This window comes from Thunnus thynnus, chromosome 6 (assembly GCF_963924715.1).
Source record: "Thunnus thynnus chromosome 6, fThuThy2.1, whole genome shotgun sequence".
In the NCBI taxonomy this organism is placed as follows: domain Eukaryota; kingdom Metazoa; phylum Chordata; class Actinopteri; order Scombriformes; family Scombridae; genus Thunnus; species Thunnus thynnus.
In genome coordinates, this window is record NC_089522.1 from 273,443 (window position 1) to 298,242 (window position 24,800).

Genomic DNA, 24,800 nt, shown 5'->3' on the forward strand with positions numbered 1-24,800 from the left:
TACTATAAAAGTGAAATATCATAGGTTGTTGTGGTCCTGTCAGTGAAGAAGGGGCCCACAGAGTGTAATAAACCTCTGTGTTTAAATATATCTCTCACAAGAAATAAACATGACACTCAAACATAAGATCAGGTGCTACTGCACATCAGTCAGCAAATGTTTTTTAAATATGAGATCGTTTTTTCATAATTATGAGATTGTAATTAAAAGATTTAAAGTCATAATTATAAAATACAGAAGTCACAACAGTTTTTTTTTTTCTAAAGTGTATTCAATGCACTTCCATAAAGTTGAGTTCCAAACATAAGCAGTGAACTGAGAATAACTTTGGGATTTGGGGGCTATTCAAAAAGGGCTGCTGTCCTGAGCTGAAAGAGGTTCAAGTATGTTGCACTTGTGAACGGAGCTACACAGTTGGGTTTGGTCAGGTGTCTGAACAGATCATGTAGCAACCCCTACATGGCAGCACAAGCAGAAGACTGGGTGTAGTTACTCTTAAACAAAATCAGGTAGTGTAGCTTTTTCTCTCAAATACATCATTTTGACACTTTCTTGTTCACGGACTGGTTAATCTATGATGTCAGTGAAATGTAATACCTTTTTTATTGTTATAGAAAAAGAATGGCTCCTTAATAATTGCACAGGATTAGCAATGTATCTTCCTTGACAAAGTGTGCTGTGCCAGGTGTGACTGTCCAAGATAACTTCAGCTGTATGCATACTGGATGGATTATTGAACAGGCCTACCAGGAACAGGCCCCAGGGCCCAAGAGTTCACATGGGGTCCTAAGATAGAGCTTATGTGTGAAGAAGCTGTTATAGAAAATTCTCTTTGCAGAGAGAAAAAGTTCCTCTGTAAACCTACCAGAACAGCCTCAATGTTCACTTTGAGGTTGTCACAACAAGTCCTACAAACTGAACTACAAAATGGGTCATTTGTCATTGCCTTCCAAAACGATCATTTTCTAACTTGGTGCCCTAATTGGCAGGATGACATCGTTTGTCAGCAGTTTCCAAAACCATTACAGATCTCTGTTACAAATTTCATGCACCTGCCGACTGCTGTGGTTAAGGCTTCATTTTGGGCAGCTGAAACTACTTGATTACAGATAAGGAAAGACTGTGGTAAGGTTTGGTTTAGGGGTTAGGGTTTATGGCATCATGACAGTGTTACATTAGATCCATTTTTGCTTCGGATGGATACAAGTCATAATTCAAACAGCTATTAGAGCTGTAAACATTGGTTGTGTTATGCATTTGAACATACAATTCATGCTGTAGTTTTTCCAGCTCGTGACAGTATAGGTCTAAAATTCAAGCTGGCAAAAACAACTTAAGGTTACATTTACGCCGGGGAGTGACGCTGTTCAGGTGGCGTCAGTAGGAGGTGACTTTCTCATCAGGGGACAGGTAGGAGGGATGGCTAGATAGTTAGCAAGATGGCAAAAAAGGCAAAAAGTGGCCTTTGCTGCAGGAGGCCACTGTTCACCTCCCGCCTTCAACAAAGTGTCTTTCCCTGCAAAAGACACCGTGGCTCGGGTGCCCAAACCATGATCTTTCCCTAACCATAACAAAGTGGTGTTTGTGCCTAAACCAGACCTTACAGCGTTGTCACATCATAAAACATCATTACGTTATAAACGGTGCTGTGGGTCATTCGTCTGGTCCCCATCCTTCCTCTAGAGGGCGTTTTGGCAGTCACTGGAAATAGACTTATTCTGTTGTTTTGGTTTGAGGATGTGTTGGTTTTTCTTGTGAGAACAGTCTTCACAAGAAAAAAGTCTCCATGAGCTCCTTCAAAATGAGTGTTTATGCTCTCAGGTAGGATGTATGGGTGCTCTGCTCCATACTGACACCATGCAATATGGGCCCACCACCAACTCTACTGAACCAGGGGCCCATCATTGGATTATCTGTCCATGTGCATAACTCCTTTATGCTTTAAAATGAGCCTGCTGAGGTGAGATGCTGGGTGTTGTAGTTGTACCAACAGACGGTCTCAGAAACCCTCTGGGTGGGGGACTCTAAAGGGAACATGATTTTTAGACTTCACAGAAACGGTACACTCTCAGAACTCTATTTTGTTGGTTTTTAAAAATGTGAATTTTGATAAAACTGTGCTTTTTATAAATGTTATGCGGTTATGATGATAATTTATACTTCACAGTACAGAAAATTGATTTTGCACCTTGAATCGTGAAGTCTGAGTGATTCTTTTTTGGTATCAGGACAATTGGTATGTTATACCTCTTCCTTCTACTGTACTAGCACAAAGTTTACTCACTCACTGTTAATATATTGTATATGACTGATCTTGGACTTGGTCTCGTTTGTAAATGGTCAGCTTCCTATGAGGTACAACACTCCTGATTTTGTTATAGCATCCAAAAACACCCCTAAATCCATCAGATGTCCTCTCAGCTGACAGTCGATGTTTTGTAACTCATTGCTATTTTAAAACCGTGAGGGAATACATCTCTTGCTTCCATTCTGTACAGGTTAGCATTGATAGCTTTTCTTTATAATCTGCTCATTAATCATAGTTTTTGAGGTACCACAACAAAAAACAACTCTGCAGGTTTGTGCTTGTGTAATTGTTCGTTTCATGTGTGGGTTAATCTGGCTCTGCACACTCTTTTACCTCCCTTTTGTCAATGTTATATACAGGTGCACAGTGAGGTCATGAACTGGAGTTTGAAGAACATTGAACTGAACTGCTTTACTTGTACAATATTTACTGTTGCATGCTTATGTTTGAACATATACCATATGCTTAGTGGACTGTGCAAGATTAGCTCACCTCAAAAGCACATTAGACACTACACACACTGCACACTGTGGGTGTACTCTGTGTCAAACTCTCTGAAGTCACACAACTTGTCTGGCGATAGAGATTTCAAGCTAATGTTTCATGACCACAGTCTAAAAATGGTGCTTCCACATCTCATTTTTACACTCTTCCACAATTCTTTTTGAAATATTCTTTATTACCTTTGATATTTAAGGATATATGTTTTTCAACACCAGTCTGCACTATTGTGTCATACTACAGTATGTATGTCATTGTCATAACAATGGTCCTACATGTTTCACAGGTGCACAAAAACACATACTGTACATAGACATAGTACGCACATCTCAGTGTTTTGGGTTTAAGCAGCACACTCAGACTCTGTTATGGGACATAACTGCTGTTATTTGTTTCAAATTGCTTCTCTTCAGACAAAAACACAGCGTGGTTCCAGTGTGGATGCTTTTTAACCATTCAAATACTATCTTATAAATGTGAGCATGGAATCAAGATATCTCAGTGGCCAGGATTTTAATATGTGCTCATATAAAGAAATGAGAAACGTCCACAACCTTCACTTGTTTTATAAGACTAACTGAACGATGAGAAGTAAATGAATCAAAGTCTGAACGAGGCCTCAGTGACTAGTCGTCACATGGGATCCTTATTTCAGCCTGGATGAATGTCTGCCATCAACATGGGCTGAATTGGGTTGCACTAAAATCACAAATATTAAAGATTTAATTTCAAAATTACAAATTCATTTTTGATAAACTGACAAAGTGAAATGAAGCTTTGTTTAAGTTGTTAGATGTGGAAAATAGCTCAAGTTTTAAATTTCAACTGGATTATTCTGTGAAGAAGTGAAAACACCTCCTACATCTGTCTGTTAACTATCCAACAGGTAGAGACACATTCACTCATAACGCTGTTATATTCCTTCCACTTGATATTTTTATTTCTTTTTTATTTTTAGAGTTAAGAGCTGGACTACAGATTCACTGCTATAAACACTGGCGGGCTCATCTCTGTACGCGAGGTCATTCACAAACACAGAGAACAGAAATGATGCTTCCAGTGTGACCTCACTTGAATATGACCTCTCTATGTACAGTTTAAAGAGAACCTTCATTTTTGTAATTGTTTGGTGTGTGTGTGCCGTGCTTTGTCCATATGCTGACCCATGTTTGAGCTGCACTATGGCTCCTACATCGCACAGTACTCGCATAGAGCTGAAATGTGTCTGTTCTGCCAAGAGGTTTCCTGTTCCTTCTCCCTGCAGCTGGAAATGTGTTTATTATCTGTCTATCTGGGAGTGAGATGTTCAGATGGATATCTGATATATTACGGTTGTGTCAGAGCTGGTGTCAGCTGACTCTTCACATGTTCTACCTCATGTGTTTACACAAAGAGAAAGTAAAAACTACAGTTTGTGATTGAGGCAGAGTTACATGCTGGAACTATTTTTTGATGAGTGTATCCATCCACCCACATCTGTGGTTAGAGTGGGGTTGCATATATAGTCAATGAACATCTGGACATTTGGTTTTGCTATTTGTACAGTCATGATGGTACCAAACAGAACCCAAGCAATAAATTAGCTTATCACAGAGATATCAGTATTGGCCGGTAAGTAACATGAATCCAGAAATGCCAAAGATATGTTAGAGGTCATTCAGAAACAGTGTTTACCAGGAAGAACTGAAAACCTCACACTCACAACATATCTGTCTATCTCGGTCACAATTATTTAACTGCCAAAATTAAAAATGTGTTTTTGTAAAAAATAAAATAAAATATAAAAAAACCATCACTGTGACCATACCACTCCAAGAAGCTGCACAGAGTCACTGTTCATAAGACATAGTCCCAGTATGTAACGCCCTGCGTAGTGTAGCCAGACAATCAGTTAGGTCTATAATCATGTCCAAAGTTTTCAAACACTATTTTGGAAGAATTAGGAAATTATTACCATACTTAAATCATCACTGTTTAATTAAGTGAAATTACAGGCACCAAAGCAAAGTGGGTGAGAAAAACAATCATTACACCTTGTAGACAGATGGCATTCCTCCCCGACACTCCCCAGTAACACACAGATGTGGAAGCAGCAACATCTACTCTTTCCTGGCCACATTCACATAGCAGCATAAAATGTGGGCCTATAAATAAATAAATAAATCATAAGCAGCGCTGCCGAGCACTAAGAGTGTAAATAATTCACCTGTGATGACTGCAAGTGAGCGAGACACAGCAAGGCAAGTTTATTTCTATAAACTTATAGAAAGAGTATTTTATGACATAAAATACTCTGCTTGGAATAATAATCTGTGTCTGATATGGTTTTTATATTTTAAAACATTCAATTACCTTGTTAAAAATTCTTAAAATGACATTATGTAAAATCCAGAATCTATCAATATTGTTCACTTGAGCAGTACAACAGTTGAACACAAGATATTTCCTACTTTATTGAAGATGTATTTTCCTCTCAGTGTTCCTCACTCAGCTCTCTACTTCACATGTAGACATGAGACTGATGCTCATCTTCTCATCCCGTACACAGTATAGTACAGTTGTTTTACAGTCTGAATGTTACTGTGAAGTCTATATTAAACCATCAAAATGCCTGGAAAATATAAGTGAGAATGAACTCTCAGAATCCAACGTTCAGCTCTATGCGGTACCTTTTCCCTTTATCTTTTGCCTGACCCGGGGTGGCCCTGAAAACATTTCTGTTCTGTGTAGACAGGAGTAGTAAAAAGATATTTCCTGGACCCTTTTTGGTCCAAAGCACATGAGACACAGGATCAACGTCTGATTCTGGAGGGGTCACCCACTGCCAAACACGCCTCCCTCCTCAGTCCTTACCACTGTGATCTCACTTGGACTTTTTGTTGTTTTTCTACTTTATGTTTTTCTGTATAAATGTATATTTGATGGTATACTTGTGAATGATGTATCGATTTGAATTATTTGTAATACTGTTATTGGTTTATTTTGTAAAAAAAAAAAAAAAAAAGAAAAGTAAAGAAAGAAAAGAAAAGAACAAACTGAGTTTTGTAGCAGTTGTCTTCAATAAAAACCATCAGTGACGCAGCACTTCACTCTTTTACATCAGCTGGCTTCACTGAGTTCTGCTTGGATTATAAAAGATTATATTATATTATAGATATCATATCTCCCATAATATCTTCTTTAACACTTCTCAGGACCATAGTACATCTTCACTTATACACTGTGTATATGTATATCTGCAGATAGATGTAATACTGTGCACTCATATTATGGTTGTCTCTCATGTAAAGGGGCCATATTCTGCTTTTTATGATTTTCTGTTATTTGCATGCTGTTATGTTGTTGGATACTGTTCCACATACAGTAGGATACACAATGTATCATTCCAGCATCAACTCTGAGATGTGCACATATGCAACAGTCATATCACAAACACACAACGTGAAGTGAAGCAAATTAACTCAAAGACGTCATGCTACAACTTTCTTGCTACTTGATACAAAAGGAAGACTAGCAAGGTTCTCATGTTCTGTGACTGATATTACATAATTTAGTCCGACTTAAGGGTTTGATCAGTTCCAGATGTGCTCTGGTGAGGGGTTGCACTTCATCAGTTGATCAGACAACCAAAGCGGGCCCCAACAGTCGCCTACCACAACCTGAAAATGCAGAGTCTGTGTATCACCTGCCTGTAAACATGCACACGACACCGCTACTGTCACTCATAATGTCTCCTGGATGCTAGAGGCAGGCCTTCATCACGTGAGGCAGCTTCTGAGTGTGTGTGTTCCCGTTATCAGCATCCCAGTGTTGGTTAAAAGTTAAACAGTTACTGTCACCGCTGGTCCGTGCCCTAATGTAAGAAACACTTAACACACACAAAGCTTGCAGTATCCAGATATATCTTTACTTACAACATGCGGGCATATAGATAAATCTCTTGAGAGTTTTACCATCTTCAGCCAATTAAGAATAGATTTGAACATCATTAAAAACAGCAGATAACATGTAAATAACGACTGCAACACACAAGTCCATTTGTTAAGTTTATTAAGAAACGTATTGTTTTTGCCAGATAGTTCTCCACCTGTTCTCTCTCCACTTGTCCATCATGGTTTCAGTCTGGAGGGGGGGGGGGGGGGCAGAGGGCTGAACCAAGTGTGGTAGAAGTAGGGGGGGGTTTGTTTTGTTAGAAAAGGAAAGACTTTTAAAATACCCTAATGATGAAATGTATTATTGTTAATCTGTTAAAAAAAATTAGAAATGACCTTTGGCGGTAATGTAATGTTGGAGCTCTGGGAAGTCTTTCCTCATTATTTTGCGAGTAGATGAGCAGCGGTCTGTGGTCATCACCTCCACATCTAAGTCCTGGTTCTGGATCTCTGTCAAACCCCGTCTGAAACCTAGTGGTTCCATTGTGACAGAGCTGGGGGCCTCTGTAACCTAAAAATATTTAATTTAAGTTTAATTTATTTTAATCTGGTAAATTACGCTTTTCACACTAGAAACTGTAATTATTACTAATGATGAAAATATGAATCTTTCATTTACCTGCACGACTTGGTTGGACATGGTTTACGTCAATACTGAACTTTATTTTGAATGAATTACATTATAGTGTGTCCATACTTTTGTCTGTCTGGGAGCTCCTTCCTACCAGCTAGTGATGAAGAATCTGTCTGTCTGAATTCATGTTGTTTCCTCTTTCACTTATGGCCCTGGTCCTCCTCCTCATCCTCCTGGTTCTTGTACTCATGCCCCTTATGGTTTTTCCTTTTTTGTTTGTGGCCCTGGTCCTCCTCCTCTTTGCCCCCCTGCCCTTTGTGTTTTGTGGCTTTCAACCTAAAATACACAAACAAATTAAACAGGTGGTCAAACACACTCAGTAATTTTTGAGTAACTAGCATGAAGACCAATCACCTGACTTTCAACTCACCCACACTAGGTAGCTCCCCTGTTTCTCCTCAGCCTCCGTAACCTCCTTCTCAGTGAGGGAAAGAAAAACCACCGGCCGGTGTCCAGTGAGAATGGCAAGGAACCTCAACAGGTATCCTTGCAGGCGGTCCAACTCCTTCCATGTGATGCTTTTCTTCATTTTTTCTAGAAAAGAAAAAAGTATCAGTCTTGCTGAATTGAAGTACAGTGAACATCATCAATAACAAAGAAAGTGATGATGAAGATTAATTACTTAACAAGTGCGGGATCATCTTCTTAGCAGCGCAGAGGAATAGGACCAGCTCTGCAGCAGTCACGGGCGTCTCTGGGGATAGAGATGACAAACATTAGGTGGACATTGGTACACAGATTTGGGGGGGGGACCAGATTTACACTGCCACATCAGCAGAGGGACCTGTTGAACAACTGTAGGCCCACAGTCCCCTGCAGCTGTTCAATACACATCTCAAGCTTACTAACCCGTGTCTTGAGTTCAGAGCAGGCCAAGCAGGAGGTAATTTGGCGGGATAAGGGTGAGGGAGTTTTGCAGTTTGGGGTTGATACAGCCTGTGGGCTGGGGAAGCTGGCGGAGGCAGAGCTGGTTTTGGGAGCACTGGGGAGGGAAGGGAGGTTCTGGATTGGGGGGGCAACGGGGAGCAAGAGGGTCCGTGTCGTGGCCCTGAGGTTGATGGGGTGCCTGATGGCCCCAGTTCATCAGCGTCATCGTCCACCACTATGACTGAGGACCAGTCACCTGGTGCTTCACTCCCGCCAGGTGAGTTGTTGTTACTTCCCTAACAAACAGACAAAATTAAATGCAAGTAATTGAATTTATTTCTAAAAAACATATGTGCACAAAACAAAGTGAAAAGGCCGTTATAAACTGTCACTGACCTTACGGTTCAGTGACGACACCAGTGGCGGTGATGAGTCTGACCAGCATCATAACACAGCGGGACTGTTTGGCCTTAAACATCCACTCGTCAACTTCCTTTGAGGTGTTTCAATGAAGAAAAATGTTTCATTTCCAATGTAATGATAAACCCAACACACATAACACTGTTCTGAGACAACTACTTTCCTGAGTGGAGAGTCTGAGGACTGAGGGTGTCCTACGCCATGGATACTGTAAAGCCATTTGAAGCTAATCTTGATGTGTGGTTTTGGGCTTAAATCTTGTTTTGTAGATGTGATAGTAATAATATCTCTCATTATGTGCTGCTTTTTCTTATGGATTTCGGCACATGGATCACTAAAGGTTACATCTTTTCTTATCTTAAATGGTTTCTTAGATGTGGGGTCAGAGCATGAAGGTCTTGGAGGTGCTTGTCCAGTCTGGACAGGTTCCTTTTTTCACAAACTGGACAGGAAAGTTTTCCTGAGATCCTGGAAAAACATGAATGTATATAATAAGTATACAATGAAATGTATGGTTTTACTTTTGCACCCTGATAAACTTTATTTTTTTATTGTCATTTATTTGTGCTGTTTTAGTCTGTGAAGCACGGTGGTTTACATTGTATGAAAAGCAGCCAATCGATGATTTTATGTGTGAACATAAATGACAGCTGAACATGACTGTTTATTGACGTTATTTAACTCATTCATGTACGCTTGTTTCATTTTAGCTCTTAATGAGCGTCTGCTGCATTTTGCTGTCATGAATATTCGTACTGAGTTTCTGTCCTGTTTCACCGCGGGCGGGGCTCAGCTCTGTGTGTGTGTGTGTGTGTGTGAAAGTGCAGCAGAAAACAGACAGTGAACCGCACAAAGTAGCTGAGTTGAGACAACTACAGTCACAGACCCCCCACCCACCGATACCATCGTCCATCACGATGTTTCACTGTGAACATCCTCATTTGCCAATTTAGTTGACATCACTCAACCCTTGTATGCTGTGAAGTATAGCTACAGTTCTGGGAGAGTGGGGTTCAGAATCAGCAAATATCGGTTTTGGCAGGTTAGTCTTTAGGAAATCAGCAGTTGGGATCAGCTGAGAAAACTGCAATCAGAGCAGCCCTAATGAAAAGTGATATGAATAATGCTGTTGTTACATGTTAATGTGTAATGTGTTAATTAATGTGTGTGACTGCATAATTCAATTCAAACAGTGTCTCCAGTATCACTAGACTTACATTAGCCTAGATATACTTTATTGATCTCAAATTGGGAGATTCACTAGTCAGAGCAGCAGGATATATACTACATATACTACACTGAAAAAAATCTTCTCTAGTGAAGGTTCAAATGTTTTGAAATATCTTGTTATATCTTGAACACAGACGTTGACCTCATTCAGAACTTTCAACGTCCAATAAACACAAACCAATCATGTAATGAACATTAACAATATATTTATTGAATGAGTTTACTACACAAACACATGCCCTGGTTGACTTTTTTTAGTGTAGAGAAAACACTAAAAATTTGAAAAATAAATAAATAGCAACTCAGAGAAAAACAATACAATATACAATAAACCCAGAGAGAAAAAAACACACATTAAACAATTACAGTGTATACAGAGATTGCGCAAGTTGCATGTTTAAGTTTAAATAGAGGCAATGAGGTCGACTGCATGTATAAGAATAATTTCTATGTGTAAAGTTATTGTTGTGCAGTGGCTGAAAGACATTGTTAATCATTGTTGGTGGTGTTGTAAGACAGCGAACACAACTGAGCAGTTTATGGTGAGCACACAACATATATATAAATATGATTTCTAATAGTAAGTTCATTCATTTCTATGTTATGGGACTTTATAGTGCTGTTTTATTTTTCTCAGGCACTATGGGTTGGTATTATTCACCATGTCTGTGACATTCACACCCGTTATATCAGAAGTATTATAGACAGGTCAGGAGAGGTCCAGGTAAGTCATACACCTCTGTAGAATATTAACTTACCCATTAACTCCTACTCTTGGTTAAATAGCATCAGTTTCACATGTATAACATAAAAACTATGAAATAGTATATTAACTTCATGTGTAATGGTACTGTCTTCCACAGAACTAGTTTTCCATGCAGCTGCTGGAGCAGATGAGGAACAGCAGTGTCAGTGAATCATGGGTGTCTGCTGGAAGGTGATCAGATAAGTTTAATCACTGCTTTTAGTGTTCAAACAGACTAATAATTCAATAGATTATTCTGTCTTTATCAGAATCAACTCTGAAGAACACAGAATAAGCTCAAAATGTTTGAGCAGTAAAAGCTGCATGTTATTCTTTAATTGTCAATTAATTGTTAAATAAAAGACATTTACAATACAAATGTCATTATTCTTAGTGTTGTTTTTTACATTTTAATTTTGTGGTTCAAACTAGTAAATTACACTTTACATAATCCAAAATGGTAATGACAATTAATCCATAACATGTACTACAATGCCCTGTTCTGAGGCTCACTGGTATTCAGACTACACTACTGTTTTATGTTGCTTTGTAATCCACACATTTTATTTCATAGTATTTGACACTGAGTCAAAGTTTTCTTTGTCAGTGTTTTTTTTTTGTTCAAACTTGTAACATACAGCTGTCCCCTATAATGAAAATATAAATTAATACATAACTGGAAGTGGTAATGACAATATACTGACTGCAGGGAAGTACTGTCATTGTATAAATATATATTAATATGTGTATCATTACAATATTTACAGCGCGTACATCTGATGAATATCTTTTATTAGGTTAACTTGCAAATTTAAATTGAACAAATGTGAATATATATAAACAAAAAAATGTAATAATTATCCAGAAAATATATAAACATAGAAAGTGTATAGAACAAGTATAAAATAAATAAATAAATATCAAATAATAAAATATCATTATCAAATATTAAATACAATATCAAAACCATGTAATGGGAAATTGCTGATCACTCAATAAACACACAAAGAGAGCATTGTTAGGTTATGAAATAAAGAAATCAAATAATACAATCAGAAGTATAATGCATCATAGTTCTGGAGACAAAGATACCACCTAGCTATCTTTACTTTGTCTGAAAGGTTAACCAGTCCCTTAAATACTACTGTACAGAATTTAAAACATCTGATTACTAACCTTAAAGGTCAGCAACCAACCCTCAGATAGAAACATAAGTCAAAAGTTCAACTAACTCAGGAACAGTCTTTCTTCACCACCATATATGACAGTACATAAACATGCACCAAGTAGCATCACTAAATAACATTACTATTATATTAAATTAAGGACAAAGCACACTATCCTCTAAAAACACACATAAACATCTACATAACTATAGTTTATCTTATCACTGGCTCAGGTAAAAGTACAACAGAATAAACTTAACTGTTAAACGCTCTACTGCTTCATCTTACACAGCTAAGAACTAAGTTTAGAATAGACATGCAACATGTGTGAAACACAAACGAACACTAAACTGAACTTAAACACTATCTGAAACATGTATATAACCTATTATTCAGTTTTCTTTCACAAATGTAACAGATAAATATGAGATTATTTGATGCCTTGATGATGAACAGGCAGGTGTGTGAGTACCTCAGATACTGTGTGGACGTTCCAGAGGACCTGGAGGGAAACTCAGGCCAGGTGTGAAACCAGTGTGACAGCAACTGGGGATGACAAGTCGGTTTCCCTGGCCTAAAGAGCCATGCTGTCAACAGATGAAATGTCTATAGGCAGCATATTGGTACTCCTGGTTGTCATCCCCAGGCTTCCTCGTTTGGCCTAATACCATAATGTCCTCTCAGTACCGCCTGTGAATGCAAAAAAGGCATCTTCAAGACAGTACTGGGAGAAGTACAGTATTATTATTACACAATCTGCAGGGTACTGGCCACAGCATTTCCTCTCCCGGTCCGTAGGCATGTCTGTACAGTTACTACAAGTACACCATGGTACCCCTGGCACTCCAGCAAACAGTGGGACACCATGCCTGCACTGATGCATCATCAAGGCATCAAACATTAACCCTGGCTGCCTCTGAAGCAGTTCACTGGTGAGCTGCCTGTGCTCCTCCAAGGTCATCTCTTCACGAAGTCTCTGAAAAAATAAAACACAGGAAAAACACAGATAAGGCTTTATAGGTTATGAGTTTCATATGTTATAGTGCAGAATATGGATTGTAGGCTGTCCAGCGTTCCCAAACATGTCTACAACAATAACATGATTTTAAAAAGTCAAAATATCAATGCATGATACTGTTCCTGTATAGTATTTATTAAGGATGCACGATAATGGATTTTTTGCTGATATATGTATATATTTTTTTCCAGATGGCTGAGGAGACTATTAAGCATGCAAGCATAGATTGTACTAAGTATGATGAAGAAAGACAATATATGAAGGAAGAATTTAGGAAGCCTTGAAACTTTAATGAACCTGCCAAGTTGGAGGAGCAGTAGAGTTTTCGTTGAGTTTATTAGACAGACAGGATTAATGTGTAGGATTTAATCTCTGGTCCAAACTCTGAAGCAGAAGGTGGCGGTAATGCACCTGATACGCTGGTTGACAACTGCCGGTACAAACCAAAAACATTTTTTTTCCAAACAGAGTGATACATCCTGTCAGCCGAGGTGTTTCCTATCTGTGCAGTGGAACATAGCAGCTCCTCCACAGACTGTTTCACCCTGATGGTCCCGGTGTTTCCTCCGCAGGCTGCACTTCACTCAGCTGACCATCAGACTCGCTGCTTCTTCCCGCTTTAACCTGAATAACAAATTGGGGCTCGGTGCTCCGGTTGGATCCACATGGAGAGCTGAGCCTAACGTTAGCTGGGAGGCTAGCGGAGCGTCAGCCACAGCATGGCCGGAGGGGAGCACAGCCAGCTAGCCTCCCAGCTAATGTTATAGTAAGTGGGAAGAGGCAGCGGGTCTGACGGGCAGCTGAGTGAAGTGCAGCCTGCGGAGGAAGCACCGGGACCGTCAGGGTGAAACAGTCCGTGGAGGGAAACACAGTCCAGCGGCGGAGAAGGCGACATATCGGCCTCTCATAATCAGCAGAAATGGACGATGTCGATATTTCATTTTAAAGCTTTTATCGGCTGATACTGATGACGTGCTGATAAAATTGTGCATCTCTAGTATTTATATAATCATTCAGTAGTGTTGCTGATGTTTTCAGTGTCCTATTTTATACAGAAAACCTGCATTATAGCCGTAAAGAGGATCGGCCTTTGCTTTTTTACACTGAACCACACAAAGCCAGTATAAAGCCGCCTCCGCATGCTGGCGTTCCGGATTCAGAGGCGTGATGGAGATCAGACTGATCAGAGCTGTAAACTCTGCCATGAGGGAGGACAAAGACATTACTAAGACATGGGGTGGACATTTCTCTTGGTTTGATAACGTTAAAGGTTGAGTTAGACTTTTCTGTCGGCTTCCTGACTCATTTTTAAAAAGACGAGAGAAAGGGAGGGAGAGAGAGCAGCTGTGGTCAAGTGAGCTTGAGGGTGAATGAAGAGAGGGAGCACTAATAACGTTAGTGAGGAAGCTGATGAATCAGATCAATAAACGTTATTTTCTGATTGTTTCACAGCGGTTAGCTTCTAAAGCACAAACACGCCCACACACCTCCTCAACCCTACAGTACGCCGCACCTGATTTGTTCTGAATACGGGCTAAACAGAACAGCGAGGCGGATTACAGGCGCAGTATTCCCGCCTTGACCGGCTGAGTAAAAGGGGCTACTGACTCACATCACACTGATAACACATCAAACTATACAGACGACAGTGATGTAAAGCACAGAGCTGCTGTGTAAATACCACTTTGTGTTGTATTGGTATTGTTCATATCATGCAGAACAAATATAATAAAACTATTTTATAACTAACGTTACAAACCTCAGTCGCTTTCTTTCGGTCCCTTCGGAGGGTTTCCAGCCTCTTCCCCTGCTTCGCCTGGCCCTGCCTGCAGCAGCACCTCTTCCTCTCCTCCTTCCTCTCTTTAACCGTCGGCACTTGACTCTGCAAACAGATAATAAAATATGTAACATTATCCTGCCAACGCTATCAATAACACCTAACACAAGAATAAAATAACCGTTAGTATTGTTTAGAATTACGTCGCTAATGTTAGCTTGTATTACCTAAACAATAAAACACATAATTGCTATCTTACTTGTGAGCTATAACTTATAGTATTATAGACTAAATAACTAAACATGTCTTCACCTCGTCACTTGACTTGTTAGAAGTGCTCAAAGCTGTCGTGGACGATGCCATCTTCAGCAAACAGCTTCTTGTCCTTGAAGGCCACCGTAGCTTCTGGAACATCTCTTAAGTCTTAGGGAGGGGAGGGCTGAGCGGTGGAGCTAGAACCTCACCGTTAGAGGCCGCTACATACCACACATATTACACACTGGACCTTTAAGATAAGAGAAGATGTAACCTTTAGTGATCCATGTTGCAGAAATCCATAAGAAAAAGCAGCACATAATGAGAGATATTATTACTATCACATCTACAAAACAAGATTTAAGCCCAAAACCACACATCAAGATTAGCTTCAAATGGCTTTACAGTATCCATAGCGTAGGACACCCTCAGTCCTCAGACTCTCCACTCAGGAAAGTAGTTGTCTCAGAACAGTGTTATGTGTGTTGGGTTTATCATTACATTGGAAATGAAACATTTTTCTTCATTGAAACACCTCAAAGGAAGTTGACGAGTGGATGTTTAAGGCCAAACAGTCCCGCTGTGTCATGATGCTGGTCAGACTCATCACCGCCACTGGTGTCGTCACTGAACCGTAAGGTCAGTGACAGTTTATAACGGCCTTTTCACTTTGTTTTGTGCACATATGTTTTTTAGAAATAAATTCAATTACTTGCATTTAATTTTGTCTGTTTGTTAGGGAAGTAACAACAACTCACCTGGCGGGAGTGAAGCACCAGGTGACTGGTCCTCAGTCATAGTGGTGGACGGTGACGCTGATGAACTGGGGCCATCAGGCACCCCATCAACCTCAGGGCCACGACACAGACCCTCTTGCAACCCCAAACTGCAAAACTCCCTCACCCTTATCCCGCCAAATTACCTCCTGCTTGGCCTGCTCTGAACTCAAGACATGGGTTAGTAAGCTTGAGATGTGTATTGAACAGCTGCAGGGGACTGTGGGCCTACGGTTGTTCAACAGGTCCCTCTGCTGATGTGGCAGTGTCAGCTGTAGCAAGGTCAAGCTGTCCTTCTCCAGCTGTTGGCTCAGATTTTGAAGATGGACCAAGGTTGAGCAGTCGTTCAACAGCAGTTGGCCTTAATTTTGAGAAAATCTGGACCAGTATTGGCTGCTCCCAGCCCCCCTTTAAAGAGTAAACCTTCACTGAAGACCTGACTGCATCAAGAGGATGCCACAGAAATTGGACTTTTTCTCAGAGCATTCGATTTACTGATAGATAAACATAAAGAGTATTTCACCAAATATTACCAGAATGGTTCTAAAAAAATTGCCTAACCCAGGTTTTCTCATTTTAGTGTCAATCTAAGCCGCTCTTACACAGAAGAACACAGAAATGTCGGGCTGCTGAGTGTCTTCCAAGCTTTTGATCAGTCACACACACTGTCAAGTACTGTTAAGCTAACGGTGGGAATGGATTTGGAATGGGGGCGCAGCAGTGGCAGGACGCCACCGCGGAGCAGATGGAAATATCCGCTCTGCTGGCGCAGCTTCGGGAACTCGTCTCATTGATTATATAAAGTCAACAACAATTTAATGAAAAAAATGGGAGAGTTAGCCTGTTTGTCCTTGCTGCTAATGATATCAGACTGGTTAATCAGAAGCGACAAACAAACAAGATGACCAACAGCCAGAACTGCAGCGTGGATACTTCATCTCCATGATAGAAGAAGACATCAGATAACGCCAGTCAGATACAGCTCCTCTCTCTCTGTCTCTTTGGTGGTTAATTTCTCTAAAGGTTAAATGTCTCTGTGTGGCTGTAATGCAGCAGAGATCATTTAGATAATTCAGCTGGACACTGATGAGTTACAGTGAGCTGTCTGGACTCACATGGAAACAACCTGATTCTACTAATTGATCCTGTTTTTAATTGAGTGGTTGTTCAGTCACTTGTTGATGTTGTGATTCGTGAATGAGTGTGCAGGAGGTCTGACTGCTTGCTTGTGAGAATTTATTCGTTTATTTTTAAGCTGAACCATATATTAAATAATAAGCTTGAATAATTAGACTTTTTAAATACTAAACAGCAAGTGGAATAACAACAGTGTTAAGACTGTCAGCTTTGTGGGCTGTTTTTTGTATGTCGTAACAGTGTTTAAGTCATCTATTTGATACATGCATTAAAGGTTCTGTATGTAGAATTATGACGCAATTTACATGTATTAATATTTTTTCTATTTCCAATTAGAGATGCCACAGTGAGGAAATTAACTAAACTAAACTAAACACCAACTAATAAACTTGTGACAACAACAGTGTTACCAGTTACACCGGAAATTTTACACAAGATATTCGTCAATGACACTCATCCATAGAGCGCTTACTTTGATCTTTAACATTAGATTTTTGGCTTAGATCTTCTCCTTATATAAGAGTTAGTGACGGCGGGCTTCAGGCTGCTGCCAGCAGGTACAGCTGGGCTGCGGCGCACACAGACGGGGACGAGCCAGAGGACGACCGCCGCTTAGAACCAGAACCAGAACCAGAGCAACTGGCCTGCCAGCAGGCAGCTACACATTCTTCTGTTTTCTATTTATCTGTTTAGTGTTGTCAGGCTAGGCTAACCCATTGTTGCTAACTTTGGAGCTAACACCCTTCACTTTTCCAGCAGTGGGGAAACAACAGACAGACTTTTCTTGGTCTTGACAAGCTGCAGCATTTAATGACACCCGTAGTCTGTACTGTATATTTACCACCAGACTGAGACCTTACTGCTAACCTTTTCCTCTGCTCATATTCACCGTCATTTTTACTGCCCAGACACAGCCTGTTGCTCCCTGGTTTGTGGCTCGGGTCAGGTTGGTTGATTAACGAATATTTTTGCGAGTTGGGCGGTGTGGATTGACTCTCACCGGTCAGCGGCCACAGTGCAGCAGGAGCCTGTGTGTTTATTTGTGTTGGTGAGCGAGCGAGCACACATACATACAGCGGGAGGGCGTGACTGTCTGGGAGTGAGAGATGCTTTGCTGAACCACAGTGTTAGAGATATTTTATGTAATCACGCCGCTAGCAGCAGGATGTTGACTGCACCTCATTTAACGGCCACAGATGTCACTAATGAGGAGGAATTTCTGATTCCTACACACAGAACCTTTAAAACATTTAGATGTGAACCTACACTTTAAGATCTGTGAATGTTTTTAGTGTTCAGTCTTTCTTGTATTCAGCACTGATCTGTATCACATTATAAGCTTTGTGCTACTTTATATATTTCTGTCTACTATGAAAATACACAGGAAACACGTGTAAATCATGTGATATGTCTGTTTTTAATGAGAACATAAATCTGTTGTCACAATAGAACAACACTATAGATTTGAAGTTAACTTTATTTAACTTTGTTGGTAAAATGAACACTTCTTTGTTTAGAAACAATATGTGTTAAATGTCTTTAAAAGAGCAGCCTCTTCACCACTCAGGAGTTTTTGTTTTTGAAAGAAAATTGTTTTATATGCAACTCAGTGAAAGACAAATAAAATTGTGCAATGATATAGTATGATGTGGTTTGTCCTAATATTCCATATTACATGCTGTTTGAATATCGGTTGCTATTATTCTACAGGTTATGTTATAAATGATGTTATAAAATCTTGTTTCATGTTCCCTTTTTTTTTAACTTTGAGCACCTGCCCCTCTAAAGGTCTCTGTACAGCCCTGCATTTTAACATAACCTGAACATAGAGACACGTAGCCAACTAGTGTAAAATAACATGATGCCATGCGTTGGTTTTCCTCCTGTTCTCCCTAATTTTTAGAGTCACTAGCTGACACTGTTGTATATGTACGTAAAACATACGAAAATATAACTAACCTTTTTAGGAGATGATAAAATGCTCTGTGAGACCAACCTAGTCCCCACTGTCCCTCCATCATCAGCCATCTCATCTGTTTGAAAGAAGAGTTTCATGTAGAATCAATGAGGATGCACAATATTGGATTTTTATATCTAATATTTTCCATCTAATTTTTGTCAATTGCCGATATCTGCACTTTTTTTCCCCCCACCAGGCTTAGGAGACTATTACAAATGCAATCATAGACTGTACTAAGTATGATCCAGAAAGACAATATATGAAGGAAGAACTTAGGAAGACTGCAGTTCAGGAGCTCAGCATTAAAACTTTAATGAACCTGAGTTTTCTTTGAGCTTATTAGACAGACGGGATTTAACACTCGAACCACCAATGGCTGTTTTTTGATTGTATGTAACTTTGTTTCAATTAAATATTCAAACCCCTCAGTCTTTGATTTTTCCTAAAAGTGTGTTAGGTAGCACGCTCTATTGTTAAAACTGTCAAGATAAAACCAGATTTAAAAAATGGCCATTTATACCTACAAACGCCACCAACCTATAGAGAACGCAGTCATTTTCCCGCTGTTCATTTCACGGGTTTAGCTCAACATTCTACGTTGCTATGGAAACGCCTTTTTCCTACTACTGTGTGTGATGTAGTTGATTCATAACTCATAGACTAAGCTAACCTTCAATATGGATAAGAGAGTAATGAACATAAATCAGACATCAGACTTGCTCAATACATTGAAGGAGAATCTGACAGAGAGGAGTCTCTGGACTGAGTGATGTGTCCTGGATTGGTTCTGACTCAAGAGTCATCGTCTGACAGCGATCCAGTGCCTCCGCGAAAAGTAAGGCCGACCCGCCCCCCGCTTGAGGATTGGCCTACCACAGCCCTTACTGAAGGTAAGCATGAATGAACTTGGCATTCATTTTGTGTAAGTGATTATGAGAACTAATGCTAATTAGCCTAGGCTATTTGTTTTTTTCAAACCGTGATAGATATAAAACTCCTGGCTAACTTCTGTGTTCCTATCTGTAGGCTAATTGAAGCACAAACACACACACACACACACACACACACACACACACACACACACACACACACACACACACACACAGTGAAGCACAGTCCAGATGCACATAGGCCTACGAACACGCATCTGACAGCAAATATGCAAAACTGTCTTTTCATTTCTTTCAAAGCTGTAATATTATCAAATGTATATAAATACTAAAATAAATATGTATATAAATAATAGTGAATAATTAGTCTAAAGTAGTCTTTCCCTCTCTCCTATTTAGTGTGTGCCACGGAGCCGTCACCAGCTCGGGAGACAGAGAGAGAGGAAAGATGGCACAGTGTGGACGGTCATCGAATCTAGCGGAGGCACGGGGAGACAACAAATACAAAACATCCTGACTGAGTCCGCTGGCCCCACGCCACACGCACGGCGCAATATCTGCAACAAATTTTCAGCGTTTATGTGTCTGTGTGATGTTAGAGCATATTCGTGAATACACAGTTGCTGAGGCACACAGAGCAGGTGAAGAGAGAGCCAGCTGGGATGTCTCTCTTGCAGAGCTGAAGGCTTTTATTGCACTTCTGTATGTCAGAGGTGCAGACTGCAGGGCAGGAATTACACCACCGCCAAACGGCCAGTGCCGTGGATGCCCTGGACTGTGGCGTTTGCCAGTTTGGCGTGCCCTGTTTTTAACTGACCGTTGTGCCCTTAAAAGAAAGTTGCGGATTTCCTCATTTAATACTACATGCGATGCAGCAAATAAACAGACTGAACGTTTCCTACTGTCTCCATCATCACTCTTGACATCGACAGTAGCGTGCGATTTCTTCCGTGTAACGCATAGGTGTTGAGACTTCGGAAGATGCTTTGGACTCGTTTTCACTCGTCATGAATTTGTTTCCTCCATTGCAGAAAAACGTTACAAGATCCTTCAAAAACTACTGCAGGTTAAACTGGACTAATGAAACACTTTTAGTGCTGCTTGACTAACACGTTCACTATAAACAGACTTTAAGACACTCGCTAGCCGAGCAACATTCATGCATGAAGTGTATGCAAAGTAACCTGTAGACCGACATGCATAACCGGTCAAAAATATTCTCTGCAGTTAACTGTTGCTGCATAGTGTAACTACGAATGTACATAGAGTTAATAACTTGCTGTGGGACCTGATGGGTTTCTACTTTGTCAGCGCAATGCAACGTTAACACACACACACACACACACACACTTCTCTGTAAGCAGACAGTCACTTCTCAGTTAAGACAGATCATGACTGGCTATTAACAAAAACAACAACCAAATAACAGAAGCTGGTGAGCCGGCCAAACTTAACAAAAAGAAGAGGAGGCACCCAGACCAGCCCACAAAGGGCCGTAGGATCTGGCTCTCCTCTCTAACCTAAATCCACATAACAACTAAACCTAACAGAAATAAAGCCGTGAAAAGAGGACTTCCAGACTCACCAACCCAAACCAAGGAGCTAACAAAGGCAAAACTGCAACATAGCAGAACAAACAAGAACCAAACTGCTGCTGCTCAAGTTGGAAAATGGAAAAGAGAGAGTCCAAACCACCTTCCTTCCCTCTTTATAGGCCCTGCCCTCAATCATCTAATCAGGGCCACCAGGCAGAGAGCACAAACAAAAGGTCAATAGAATATAAGGCTATACATATCCCATCCAGCCGGGGGGTGAGAGTACGTAACATGCTGGTCCTCCCACGGTCTCAGTGAAGTCTCCCAAGGGCCGGCTGTGAATGGATGAATGAGTTAAGTTAATCTTGCTCGTTCTGACAACTTTGGCTGCTGTCCGTGTGCTTTTGAGAGAGTTCCGAGTGGGTCAGGGTGTAAGACCCGCCACTCTTGACTGCGATTTAAACGACGACAAGCGATCAAGCCAATTGACCCCTCTGACTGACTGTGATAGGACAGGTCGCCTGCTGTCATAGAAGGAAAGATGTGGTCCACCCCGAGACGGGAACATGCTCGTCGGCCGACGGCATGTGTTGCTGGAGTAGGGGAGGCTCCAAGCAGCACGGACATGGCAAGCGGAGTAAAACTTTCTCCTCACAGAGGGGTCTCTCGGCCCATCAGAGGAGGAAGCACCTGGGTGTGTCTGTCAGCAAGGCGAGGGTGCAGACGGCAAGGGCGGCAAAGGACGGTGGGTGGACACAGGCTGAACTGGCAACCCTGGAACGTATACACGATGACCTCGGAGGGAAATCTGGGTTCCTCAAGGCAGCGGTTTCAGCCCTCCCCCAATATACGAAGGCCCAGATACAACAGAAATGGAGGAACCTCAGGAGGCTGAGAAGACAAGCTGTGGTTAAGTCCCCCACAGCCGTTGTCTCGGGTAAGTTGCCCGACCTCCGAAAGGAGCTGCCCCCCAGGGCCCCAGTGGCCCTGGTCAAGGAGCACCTTGCCAAGACCCTGCAGGCTCACAGTGTTGACGGCGTGTCACCGCTGACCTCCTCCTGCAGGGCAATTAATGGATATCTAAGGAAGGTACTTGCGAAGTTGCGGAGGATGTGCTACCCACGGATCGTGAGTACGGGCAGGAAAACTTGGTCGGATCATCAAAAGCGCCTCAAAGTGAGTAAGAGATTCTGATACAAGAACTTGCAGACATTGTATCGGAGCAACAGAAGCTCTGCAGCAAGACTGGTGCTTGATGGCAGGGATCAAATGGTTTGCCGTATTGATCTCAAACTGGTAACTGAGACGTAGCGAGGGATCTGGGAAAGGGATGATTGTTTCGTGGGCCTCGGACAGTTTGCCTCCCTGCCGGAGGCGGACAACACATCCCAATTCCCTCCTATCTCACCTGCTGAGGCACTGCAGGCATTACGGAAGATGGACCAGGCGAGTGCGCCTGGTCCCGATGGCGTTGGACGTCATGCCCTGCTCATGTGGGACAAGAAGGGCTAGAAGCTGGCCGATTTGTTCAACGCCATAATGTACAGCGGGCATTTGCCGAGGTGCCTCAAGCAGAGTCGTACGACCCTGATCCCTAAATCTAGTGACCAGAGTAAAGCCAGCGATATCAACAACTGGCTCCCGATCGACTCGGTAGTCTTGAGAGCATTCTCAAGAGTCTTAACCATGAGACTAACCGAGGCATGGGCCATCCATCCTTGTCAGCGGGGCTTCACCGAAGCGCCAGGCTGCTCCGAGAACCTGGCCATTCTCAACGGTCTTATCAGGCTGAGTAGGGGAGGCTCCAGGCAGCACGGACATGGCAAGCGGAGTAAAACTTTCGCCTCACAGAGGGGTCTCTCGGCCCATCAGAGGAGGAAGCACCTGGGTGTGTCTGTCAGCAAGGCGAGGGCGCAGACGGCAAGGGCGGCAAAGGACGGTGGGTGGACACAGGCTGAACTGGCAACCCTGGATCGTATACACGATGACCTCGGAGGGAAATCTGGGTTCCTTGAGGCAGCGGTTTCAGCCCTCCCCCAATATACGAAGGCCCAGATACAACAGAAATGGAGGAACCTCAGGTGCTGGAGTAGGGGCGGCTCCAGGCAGCACGGACATGGCAAGCGGAGTATTAGCCAGGAGCAGGCTACTACTCGATCCGGAGTGGGTTCTATAACGGGGTACGCCTGCGATACATGCCCTAAAACTTTCTCCTCACAGAGGGGTCTCTCGGCCCATCAGAGGAGGAAGCACCTGGGTGTGTCTGTCAGCAAGGCAAGGCCGGCAAAGGGCGGTGGGTGGACACAGGCTGAACTGGCAACCCTGGATCGTATACACGATGACCTCGGAGGGAAATCTGGGTTCCTCGAGGCAGCGGTTTCAGCCCTCCCCCAATATACGAAGGCCCAGATACAACAGAAATGGAGGAACCTCAGGAGGCTGAGAAGACAAGCTGTGGTTAAGTCCCCCACAGCCGCTGTCTCGGGTAAGTTGCCCGACCTCCGAAAGGAGCTGCCCCCCAAGGCCCCAGTGGCCCTGGTCAAGGAGCACCTTGCCAAGACCCTGCAGACTCACAGTGTTGACGGCGTGTCACCGCTGACCTCCTCCTGCAGGGCAATTAACGGATATCTAAGGAAGGTACTCGCGAAGTTGCGGAGGAGGTGCCACCCACGGATCGTGAGTACGGGCAGGAAAACTTGGTCGGATCATCAAAAGCGCCTCAAGGTGAGTAAGAGATTCTGATACAAGAACTTGCAGACATTGTATCGGAGCAACAGAAGCTCCACAGCGAGACTGGTGCTTGATGGCAGGGATCAAACTGTTTGGCCAGACTTAGGACAGATTGATATCAGCAAGGTGAGCATGGCGGCATGGAGAGCGAGTGCGTTGGTAAGGCAGGGAGTGGGAACGGTCATGTTCAAGAACGACAGGATCTCTAACAGCTGGACCTGGGACCCTGAAAAGCATTGGCTGAAGCAATCGGAATTGATCATGGTACGGCAACTCCGTGCCAACACACTCACGAGAGGAAGGGGGCCCAAAGAGTCACAACAGTGCAGACTCTGTGAACAAGAAAAAGAGACCATGCAGCATATTATTGGGAACTGTGTAAAGCTCAAAGGAAATCGCGTGGCCAGCAAAACAAAATATGTGACGACCTTAAAAAGGAGGATGAAGACATGGGCTGGCATGTGATGAGGGAAAAAGACTTGTGTCTGGAGACAGTATTACGGGAGTACTGGACCTCATCATGATCCGGGATCGCACTGCCTTGATTCTTGACGTGACTATCTGTTTGAAAAAACAGAATGCACGCTGTTGGATGCGGAGGAAAGGAAGGTCGAGAAGTATGAGAAGTTCAAAAAGGCAGTAAAACATCTCTATCCTGAGATAAAAACAGTTCTGGTGGCCGGGTTTCCTCTTGGAGCTAGACGTAAGTGGCACCAAAGGAACTTCAGAGTACTTTATGTGATTATTAGTAAATGTCTTCTGATTTTGAAGCCATTATCCTTAGTTAATAAATGTAATATCCTTGTTTTGTGCAGGAGTGGATTGTCAGAAAGACGAACAAGTCAGGCAACACCATTATTAGTGTAAAGGAGCACAATAATGCTGCACAACAAGTGGCCACGTTTGACCTGTCACAGGA

The 24,800-nt window shown here is 42.0% G+C and overlaps 1 long non-coding RNA gene across 2 annotated transcripts; it reads right to left on the reverse strand.

Moving 5' to 3' along the window:
• Positions 1-10,081: 10,081 nt before the first annotated feature.
• LOC137183935 (uncharacterized) lies at positions 10,082-16,388 on the reverse strand. 2 transcript variants are annotated; one of them, XR_010928584.1, is made up of 4 exons: positions 15,612-16,388; positions 14,911-15,103; positions 14,581-14,703; positions 10,082-12,779 (listed from the first exon to the last, which is right to left on the reverse strand). It is a non-coding gene; the product is annotated as an uncharacterized lncRNA (long non-coding RNA). The 2 variants fall into 2 exon arrangements; XR_010928583.1 differs by having other exon boundaries at positions 14,911-16,388.
• Positions 16,389-24,800: the final 8,412 nt, after the last annotated feature.